Source organism: Herpailurus yagouaroundi, unplaced genomic scaffold, assembly GCF_014898765.1.
Source record: "Herpailurus yagouaroundi ecotype Mexico unplaced genomic scaffold, PumYag 140, whole genome shotgun sequence".
Classification (NCBI taxonomy): domain Eukaryota; kingdom Metazoa; phylum Chordata; class Mammalia; order Carnivora; family Felidae; genus Herpailurus; species Herpailurus yagouaroundi.
Window position 1 is genome coordinate 69,786,367 of NW_024412395.1, and position 10,349 is coordinate 69,796,715.

Below are 10,349 nucleotides of genomic sequence, written 5' to 3' on the forward strand. Positions count from 1 at the left end.
GTTGAAATAAGTGTGGGAATACTGCACAGTCTTTCACTCTTGGAGACTGATAATGCATGCTAACATATGTAATTGTAATACAATAATCGAAATGTGCAGATAACTCGGAACCTTTGTCACTTTGTAGCCAATCTTGTCTTCTTCCCATGCTCACCATCTGCTGCTTCAAAAAACAAAACAAAACAGAAAGTCCAATCTAGTTTACACGTCCATCCAATATTTTAAATACAGTTGACCCTTGACCAACACAGGTTTCAACTGCAGATTCACTTATACACAGATTTTTTTACAGTACAGTGCTGCAAGTGTATTTTCTTTCCCTTCTGATTTTCTTAATAACATTTCCTTTTCTGTAGCTTTATTGTAAGATTACAGTATAGAATACAGATAACATACAAAATATGTGTTAGTTGACTATGTTGTTGGTAAGGCATCTGGTCAACAGTGGGCTATTAGTAGTTAAGTGTTGGGGGAGTCAAAAGTTACACATGGAATTTCAACTGTGTAGGGGGTTGGTGCCCCCAACCCCTGTGTTGTTCAAGGGTCAACTGTAGTTGTCTTAGGAAGTACTTGGGTTCACTTGCATGAAATGCCTAGTGTCTTATCTATCCTCTTCCTTCCACCAAGAAGGTCAGATGTCTGAAATAAGATATATTATTATTATTATTATTATTATTATTATTGTTGTTATTATTATTATTATTATATTAAGAGAGGTATGTGGCTTATATGACCAGAAGGCATGGGGGTAAGATAGGCCTCTGGCATTCCCAGTGCTCTACCTTCGTTACCTCCTTTGCATGCTGGGCAGTCTGTCTGCCTGGTGGCTGAAGGAGGCTGCTGTTCCTTCTAGTTTAGGCAAAGGCCCTTGTGGGACTCACTGATGGACTCAGCCTCACTTTCAGCTCCTGATGATGCTAGGGACACGTACTCTCCAACTTTAACAGGAATAAGAATCACCAGGATAGCTTGTTAAAAATACAAATTCCTGGACCTCAGCCCCAGAGATTCGGAGTAAGTAGGCTTCAGGTAGAGCCTGAGACTTTAAATTTTTCAAAAATCTCCTAGGTGGTGATGGTGGTGACGCAGCCCATCCAGGGAGCATGCTTTGAGTTATCAAGGCTCCCCTTTGAAATCTGTGACTGCAATATAGCCCTACCTGAGAAGTCTACCCTGTAGCCAACTTCTGGCCACCTTCCCTGCATGGCCACTATTTAAAAGGATTCTCAGCCCAGAAATGTAACCTCTTGGCAACTCTCTATCTGATCATGCTATGTCAACATGTTGTAACTGCTCCATGTCGGGGTGGGATGGGGTGGGGTGGGCAGTCTGAGAGAACTTTCTTCCAAAGTGGGGCAAGCACTGCTCCTTTACCTTCAGTATTTCCCTCACATACTGAGCATTCCTCCCCATCGCCAAGTCAAAGCCAAGACAGCAGAGTGGTTCTCATGTCTGCTTTTCTCTCTGTCTACCTCTCTCCCCTGCACCTCCTTCCCATTAATTACCAGGCCTGAGAGAAGAGAAGGATGCTCATTCATTTCTCTTACACCATAATCTTCTGCTCAGAATCATTCAGTAGTTTCCCATCTCAGAATAAAAGACCAAATCCTCATGCAGACCTATAAGATCTTACATGGCCTAGCTTCTTGGTTCCTCTCTTATTCCAAAGCTCTGGCTCTTCTCCTATTGCCTCCTCCACTCAGTCTGGCCTCCTTAATGCCCCATTGATCCCCAGGGACACTGTTCTAGGGTCTCTACCATACCTATTAGCAATGTCTTGGAACACGGTTTGGGAAACACAGACTAGGGAGTAGTTAAATATTCCTCAAAATATAAGATACTGTCACTTTGTTAAGCTGAAAAGTAAGAGACACATCACTAAGCAGAACTCAAGGCACTGTCAACAAAGCAATTCAAAATTGTCAAGACCTCAACCAAAAGGAGATACTATCTCACACCTGTCAAATGGCTGAAGTAAAAAACACAAGAAACAACAAGCATTGGGAGGATGTGGAGGAGAAGGAATCCTCGTGCCCTGTTGGTGGGAATGTAAACCGGTGCAGCCACTGAGGAGAACAGTATGGAGGTTCCTCAAAAAATTAGAAATACCATATGATCCCATAATTCCACTTTTGGATATTCAACCAAAGAATATGAAAACAGTAATTTGAAAAGATATATGCACCCCTATGTTTATTGCAGCATTATTTACAAGATATGGAAGCAACCTAGGTATATATTGATAGATGAATGGATAAAGAAAATATGGTATGTATACACAATGGAATATTTTCATAAAAAGAATGAACTCGTCATTTGCAACAACATGGATGAACCTAAAGTGTATTATGCTAAGTGAGATATGTCAGTCCGAGAAAGACAAATGCCATGCAATTTCACTTATATGTGGAATCTGAAAAACAAAACAAATGAGCCAACAAACAGTGCTTAAATACAAAGAACAAATTGGTGGTTGCCAAAGGGGAGAGTGGTAGGGGGGTGGGTAAAATAGGTGAAAGGGATGAAGAGGTTAAAAAATATTAAGACCTGAGTCTTACAGTAGAAAAAATTAAGGTTGAAACCTTAGTTTGGCTCCTTATTTGCTGTATATGACACCAGTAAAATTACTTAAACTTTCTTGTCCTTCTTGTACTTAAAATAAGTATAGGCAGTCCTTGCTTTGCACGGTTCCGACATGTACACATTTCAGTCACCATCGTTTAGTTAAATTATACCAGTTTCCCAACAACACAGTTCAAACAGCAGTTACCACATGTAGTAACTGTGAGTAATTGCATAAAATACAAACTTTGTTGCTAGCATTTCAGTCTCAAATTGCCATGTAAAATAATAGACGCACATTACGGTCAATAATCTATCACATCACCTTTTTCAAAGTCTGTCCCTGATTGGCACTGTGCACCTGTTATTCACTTCATGCACAGACCGCAAAGCCTATATTGTATTGCCTCCTTGGCAGGGATAAACACATGTGACATTTTACAAAAATTGCTAACCAAAAGAAGAAATGAGCTAAAGAACATGAAATGCAGCACAGAAATGAAAAGTGCTGATGCTAGAAATAAAATTGAAATCAAACATAAACGGAGTGAAAGAAGTAGCTGACCATGGGAATGTTAGCATTGCTGCCAGTGGAGAGCCCCTAGACCTGCAACCAGAGAAACAGTGAAGGCTGCTTAGCAACACGAGGAAAGTAATTATGAAGAAAAAGGGGAAGACATCCCAGAACGAGACGCTGGCAAGAAACTTCCCGCTAGGGGCCCTGGGTGGTTCAGTCTGTTAAGCGTCCAACTTAGGGCTCAGGTCATGATCTCGTGGTCTGTGAGTTTGAGTCACACCTCAGGCTCTGTGTTGACAGCTCGGAGCCTGGAGTCTGCTTCGGATTCTGTATCTCCCTGTCTCTCTGCTCCTCCCCTACTTGTGCTCATGTGCGCTCTCTCTCTCTCTCTCTCTTCCCCTCTCTCCCTCTCTCTCAAAAATAAATGTTAAAAAAAATTAAAAAAGAAACTTCCCACGAAAGGAAGTCTCAATGATATGTCATGACATTGATAAAGGATAAGCTGATCCAGACTGAAAACAGATTATGTCCATTTGCCAAAGAGTAAGAAAGACGCTGGATCCATATTGTAAGATACATGACAGGCAGAAGGAAGCTGGAGCTGTTCAGACTACTCTCCATAAATGTTTATAACTTAGTGTTTATAACTAAATCTCAATAAGAAATAAAATACTTCAGTTCTATATGTTTCTAATGTTTTAAATTACAGTATACTAATTTACTAATTTTATAAATTTTTAGATTTCCTCACATATTTAGAATCTAACAATAAGAGAATTTTAAAAGCTTTGACAAAACGTTTTTAAAATCATGGACCATTGTAATTTTTCCCATTGATTATTAGACTCTCTGCACACTTTCAGCCTGCACATTTTTATAGTCCTATATTATCTACCATGCAAAGGGAAGACTACCTGGATAGTAAAAGAATTTACCTTACAGGGTTTGGGAGCAGATTAAATGAAACTGTGTGGCAAGCACTGACTGTGTGGTCTGGCCTGCATTAGGCTCTAAATGAATGTTGTCTATTTTATGGGATTGTTCCCAGTTGCTTTATCTTGTAGGAATTTGGGAGAATTATAGATATGTATGACTTATTTTAAATTATAATTGGGTGATTTAGTATCATTGGAAATATTTTAAAAAATTTATTCCGAACTAAATAACTAAGCATTTCCTCCAAAAGAATTTGTGACGGCTATTTCCTGCCTCCCCACCCAAAAACATCCACAAAACTTATGAGTCATCCATGGAAGGAGAACACAATATTTAGGAGCACTTCCATTAGATAAGGAATCAAAAGGATTCAAATACATTACAAATAAGACATTACTGTTTCATTTCCTTAGTATTATTATTATTATTTTTTGTCCATCCTTGGGTTTTCCCTTTAAAAATAAAAAGTGTCCAGGCACCTGGGTGGCTCAGTTGGTTAAGCATGTGACTCTTGATTTAGGCTACAGTCATGATCTCGTGGTTCATGAGTGCAGGCTTGCATAGGGCTCTGTGCTGACAATGTGGAGCCTGCTTGGGATTCTCACTCTCCCTCTCTCTCTGCCCCTCCCCCATTTGTATGTTCTCTATCAAAATAAATAAAATAAAATAAAAAACAAAGAGTGTAAATTTCCTTTAAAAATATGGTTTTGGGGCGCTTGGGTGGCTCAGTCGGTTGACTGACTTTGGCTCAGGCCATGATCTCTCAGTTCGTGAGTTCAAGCCCCACTTTGGGCTCTGCGCTGACAGCTCAGAGCCAGCAGCCTGCTCTAGAGTCTGTGTCTCCCTCTCTCTCTGCCCCTCCCCTGCTGGTGCTCTGTCTCTATCTTCCTCAGAAATAAACAAACGTTAAAAATTTTTTTTAACTATGGTTTTAGAGATAAAAGAATGCACATTACCTGAAGCTCATTTGGGGAATTACTCGCAGAAGTGCCCACAATGCTTACAGAAAGGGGGACTTTTCAAAGGGATCAGCACAAGGCCAATGGAGGTCTTATATGGGATCTTAGGACCCAAGAAAATCCTGGAAATGAAGAGAAGTGATGATGTACCTGTTATTTAACTGTTGATCCTATATTGAAAATAGCAGCTTAAAATACTCCAGAAATGATTTTTGTTGTTTACATGATCATGTGCCTTGTAGTGGAGGAAAGCTATTAAGAGGCTGCCTGCTGATGAGTGAGCGTTTTTGGTTTTTGGTTTTTGGTTTTGTTTTGTTTCGTTTTTGATGGGCAGCTTGTGAGGATTTTTTTGAGAGGCGGTAGGTGGTAGGGGAGCAATGTGTGAGTTTTGATGCTCTTGAAGAACACTGTATCTGTTACAGAATCTAGGTGGGCTGCTGAACTGATAAAGTGAGTGTGGCTTGTATCAGTTCTTGTCACCAAGGAGAAGTAGTATGTGCTCAATCGTTCAAATGGTTTACTGCGTGCAAACAGATATTCTTAAAGAAGCGGTTGAGCTAAGACTGCAACCTAGTGGTGAGTTTGTTATTAGGAAAAAAGTGGCTGCACTCATTATAGGCCATTATTTGAATTCAAAGTGAAAATAACTACAAAAGAGAAGTATGCTCTTGTCCTTCATGGGAAGATTGGTCTTCGAGGAGTGTTGTCCAGGGGCTAGAAATGGAGAGAGGATGACTGGAATCGGACGCCTGTGTAGGTAGCATTTTCTATCTTGTCTGAAACTTCTGCTCACTTCCCTGTTGGTCTCTTTAAAGATGAGGTAAAACCTTGCTGGGCCTGCCCTGGCTGATCTTCTCACACTAGTTGGACTCATTTCTTCTGTTTACTGGTTTAATCCGTTCCATCTTAAGGTAGACTTTGACTTGCTTTTTGTTTCTGTGATTGAAGCGATTCGAATCCTACTATTCTTGAAGCCAAGTAAATATTTCGTGTAACATGATTCTAAGTATCATTCTCATTATTCTTTGACTCAACAATAATGTTTTTTTTTTACAGTCTGACATAGCTTTTATTTCTTAGAAATGCTTCTTACTCATTGTATTGATTACTATTTCATATTCTATTGTATTAACATGGAAAATTGATTGACAAAGCACCACTGAGGCTTTGTTCCTGTTAAAAAGGATCGCTTCTCTTCATACAAAATGTGGAATATCTGAGAAATGTTTCTGTGTAAGAATTTGAGCCTTTTAATTATTGTGTATCTTGATCTCACTTTTAAAGTCTGCTTGTATCTTAATTCCCCTGATTTTTCATCAATCTTTTTTAAGCATATACTTAATAATTAATTTGTTTTTTGATTTTCATTATCAAATCATTCTTGCTCCTTAGTACTCTAATTTTTAGTTCACTTATATAAAACCTTTCTTTTTATGTAGTTTTATTTTGTGCTCCTAAATGTTGGAGTATGGGAGTCTGTAGCATTGCCAAATGCAAAACTTTACCTGTGAATTTTTTTCTTTGTTTGCTCCTCCCAAATCTTTTTTTCTGGCAAAGCTGCTTGTTATTTGGGTATGAAATCTGGTTATTCTGTACGTAATAAAAATCAGTCTTGTGCTTTCATGAAGGGTGTCAATATATACTACCATTGGCTTTCAAATTTTTTCTCCACCTCAGGTCTTCTGCATTTAATTTAAGTGCATCTTCAGAAAATGTCTTCATTCTTTCAAGTTTATGTGCTCCTAAATGTTGGAGTATGGGAGTCCATAGCATTGCCAAATACAGATAACTCATGATTGCAAGCAAGATTCACTGCAGTAAGTTGACTGTAGGAAGCCCATCTCTGTCAGTGAAATGATGGCCTCTATAAAATTTAGAGGATTTTTTGTCTCCAGTGTCACCCTAATGAAACAGTTTTGGATTTTTCTGTGCTCTTTAAAACAACTTTCTACAAAGTACAAATTTGGACTTGATTTTAAATGCAGTGAACCAAGAAAGCTATGAAATCAACCACTCTGTAATCGATACAGAAATCAATGCTGTAATAGTAAATTATCTGAGAGAGCTTTCTCTTTTCCTAGCACTCATTTGGGATGTATCCTGGGAAATCTGTGACACAAAGATCATGGTGGCTGACATGGCAAAAGACAATTTCTACTAAAATAAAAGTTTGTGGGGCAAAATGCTTTTGTATAAATTAAAGAGCATAATATTGAGGGAACCAAAATAAATCCTTCCTCCCCCATGCACTTAATTATATTTTAGAAAGAGGAGACAAATTAATGAAACAGCATGACAGTTCTCAGAGCTATAGATTTTCAACAAAATTACTTATATAATGAAGCTATGAAAAATATATGAGGAGATATTTTTGAAGGCCCTCAAAATCTTTTTAAAAACAATAATGTCTTTAATAATTCAGATTTATTAATTACTCCAGAAGTAATATATTGAAAATGAGAGTACATTGCATACTGGAAAGTATCATTATATAATTAAAATTTTATTAACAGAAAATCATGTTGTATAAATATGTGTAAAAATACTATAGTAAATCGAAAGCATCTTTGCAGTGTCCTTTTAAAAAAAGCTTAATTTTTGAATAATTCCTGATTCTCATATATGAGAGAAACCCACAAAGTTTATTTTTCAGGTCTCAAAGAGCTATTTTATCTGGCATCTAAATACATCTAAGAGAAATGTAAGGAATACTGTTTTCTTTTACATCCTTCTCTAACAACAAAAGATATCTTTAGTTGGTGATTAATGTTATTTAAAGTCCATAATCGGGGCGCCTGGGTGGCACAGTCGGTTAAGCGTCCGACTTCAGCCAGGTCACCATCTCGCGGTCCGTGAGTTCGAGCCCCGCATTGGGCTCTGGGCTGATGGCTCAGAGCCTGGAGCCTGTTTCCGATTCTGTGTCTCCCTCTCTCTCTGCCCCTCGCCCGTTCATGCTCTGTCTCTCTCTGTCCCAAAAATAAGTAAACGATGAAAAAAAAAATTAAGAAAAAAAATAAATAGCTCGAATGGAAAGATGGCGGCGTAGGAGGACGCTGGGCTCACCGCGCGTCCTGCTGATCACTTAGATTCCACCTACACCTGCCTAAATAACCCAGAAAACCGCCAGAGGATTAGCAGAACGGAGTCGCCAGAGCCAAGCGCAGACGAGAGGCCCACGGAAGAGGGTAGGAAGGGCGGCGAGGCGGTGCGCGCTCCACGGATTGGCGGGAGGGAGCCGGGGCGGAGGGGCGGCTCGCCGGCCAAGCAGAGCCCCCGAGTCTGGCTTGCAAAAAAGCGGAGGGGCCTGAAGGACTGTGTTCCCACAGCAAGCACGACTTAGAGTCTGGGAGGTCATAAGTTAACAGCTCTGCTCAGAAAGCGGGAAGGCTGGAGGACAAAGGGAAGGAGAGCTGCTGAGCCCCCTGACGACAGAGCTCAGTTTGGTGGGGAACAAAGGCACTTGCCAGCGCCATCTCCCCCGCCCATCCCCCAGCCAAAATCCCAAAGAGAACCAGTTCCTGCCAGGGAACTTGCTCACTCCGCGCAAACACCCAACTCTGCGCTTCTGCGGAGCCAAACCTCCGGCAGCGGATCTGACTCCCTCCTGCTGCCACAGGGCCCCTCCTGAAGTGGATCACCTAAGGAGAAGCAAGCTAAGCCTGCCCCTCCTGCCCCTGTGCACCTTGCCTACCCACCCCAGCTAAGACACCAGATCCCCAGCATCACAAGCCTGGCAGTGTGCAAGTAGCCCAGACAGGCCACCCTACCCCACAGTGAATCCCGCCCCTAGGAGAGGGGAAGAGAAGGCACACACCAGTCTGACTGTGGCCCCAGCGGTGGGCTGGGGTCAGACATCAGGTCTGACTGCGGCTCCGCCCACCAACTCCAGTTATACACCACAGCACAGGGGAAGTGCCCTGCAGGTCCTCACCATGCCAGGGACTATCCAAAATGACCAAGCGGAAGAATTCCCCTCAGAAGAATCTCCAGGAAATAACAATAGCTAATGAGCTGATCAAAAAGGATTTAAATAATATAACAGAAAGTGAATTTAGAATAATAGTCATAAAATTAATCGCTGGGCTTGAAAACAGTATAGCTGACAGCAGAGAATCTCTTGCTACAGAGATCAAGGGACTAAGGAACAGTCACGAGGAGCTGAAAAACGCTTTAAACGAAATGCAAAACAAAATGGAAACCACCACGGCTCAGATTGAAGAGGCAGAGGAGAGAATAGGTGAACTAGAAGATAAAGTTATGGAAAAAGAGGAAGCTGAGAAAAAGAGAGATAAAAAAATCCAGGAGTATGAGGGGAAAATTAGAGAACTAAGTGATACACTAAAAAGAAATAATATACGCATAATTGGTATCCCAGAGGAGGAAAGAGAGGGAAAGGTGCTGAAGGGGTATTGAAGAAATAATAGCTGAGAACTTCCCTGAACTGGGGAAGGAAAAAGGCATTGAAATCCAAGAGGCACAGAGAACTCCTTTCAGACGAAACTTGAATCTATCTTCTGCACGACATATCATAGTGAAACTGGCAAAATACAAGGATAAAGAGAAAATTCTGAAAGCAGCAAGGGGTAAACGTGCCCTCACATATAAAGGGAGACCTATAAGACTCATGACTGATCTCTCTTTTGAAACTTGGCAGGCCAGAAAGACTTGGCACGAGATTTTCAGTGTGCTAAACAGGAAAAATATGCAGCCGAGAATCCTTTATCCAGCAAGTCTGTCATTTAGAATAGAAGGAGAGATAAAGGTCTTCCCAAACAAACAAAAACTGAAGGAATTTGTCACCACTAAACCAGCCCTACAAGAGATCCTAAGGGGGACCCTATGAGACAAAGTACCAGAGACATCACTACAAGCATAAAACAGACATCACAATGACTCTAAACCCATATCTTTGTATAATAACACTGAATGTAAATGGATTAAATGCGCCAACCAAAAGACATAGGGTATCAGAATGGATAAAAACACAAGACCCATCTATTTGCTGTCTACAAGAGACTCATTTTAGACCTGAGGACACCTTTAGATTGAGAGTGAGGGGATGGAGAACTATTTATCATGCTACTGGAAGCCAAAAGAAAGCTGGAGTAGCCATACTTATATCAGACAAACTAGACTTTAAATTAAAGGCTGTAACAAGAGATGAAGAAGGACATTATATAATAGTGACAGGGTCTATCCATCAGGAAGAGCTAACAATTATAAATGTCTATGCGCCGTATACTGGAGCGCCCAAATATATAAAACAATTACTCATAAACATAACCAACCTTATTGAGAAGAATGTGGTAATTGCAGGGGACTTTAACACCCCACTTACAGAAATGGATAGATCATCTAGACACACGGTCAATAAA

The 10,349-nt window shown here is 40.5% G+C and overlaps 1 protein-coding gene across 2 annotated transcripts in view; it reads left to right on the top strand.

Moving 5' to 3' along the window:
- Positions 1-5,600: 5,600 nt before the first annotated feature.
- AKAP19 (A-kinase anchoring protein 19) overlaps positions 5,601-10,349 on the top strand; it is a 79,742-nt gene continuing 74,993 nt past the window's right edge. For both annotated transcript variants that reach the window (XM_040475661.1, XM_040475666.1), the window contains exon 1: positions 5,601-5,727. The gene's annotated coding sequence lies outside the window, so the exon portion shown is untranslated. The remainder of the gene's footprint in view (positions 5,728-10,349) is intronic.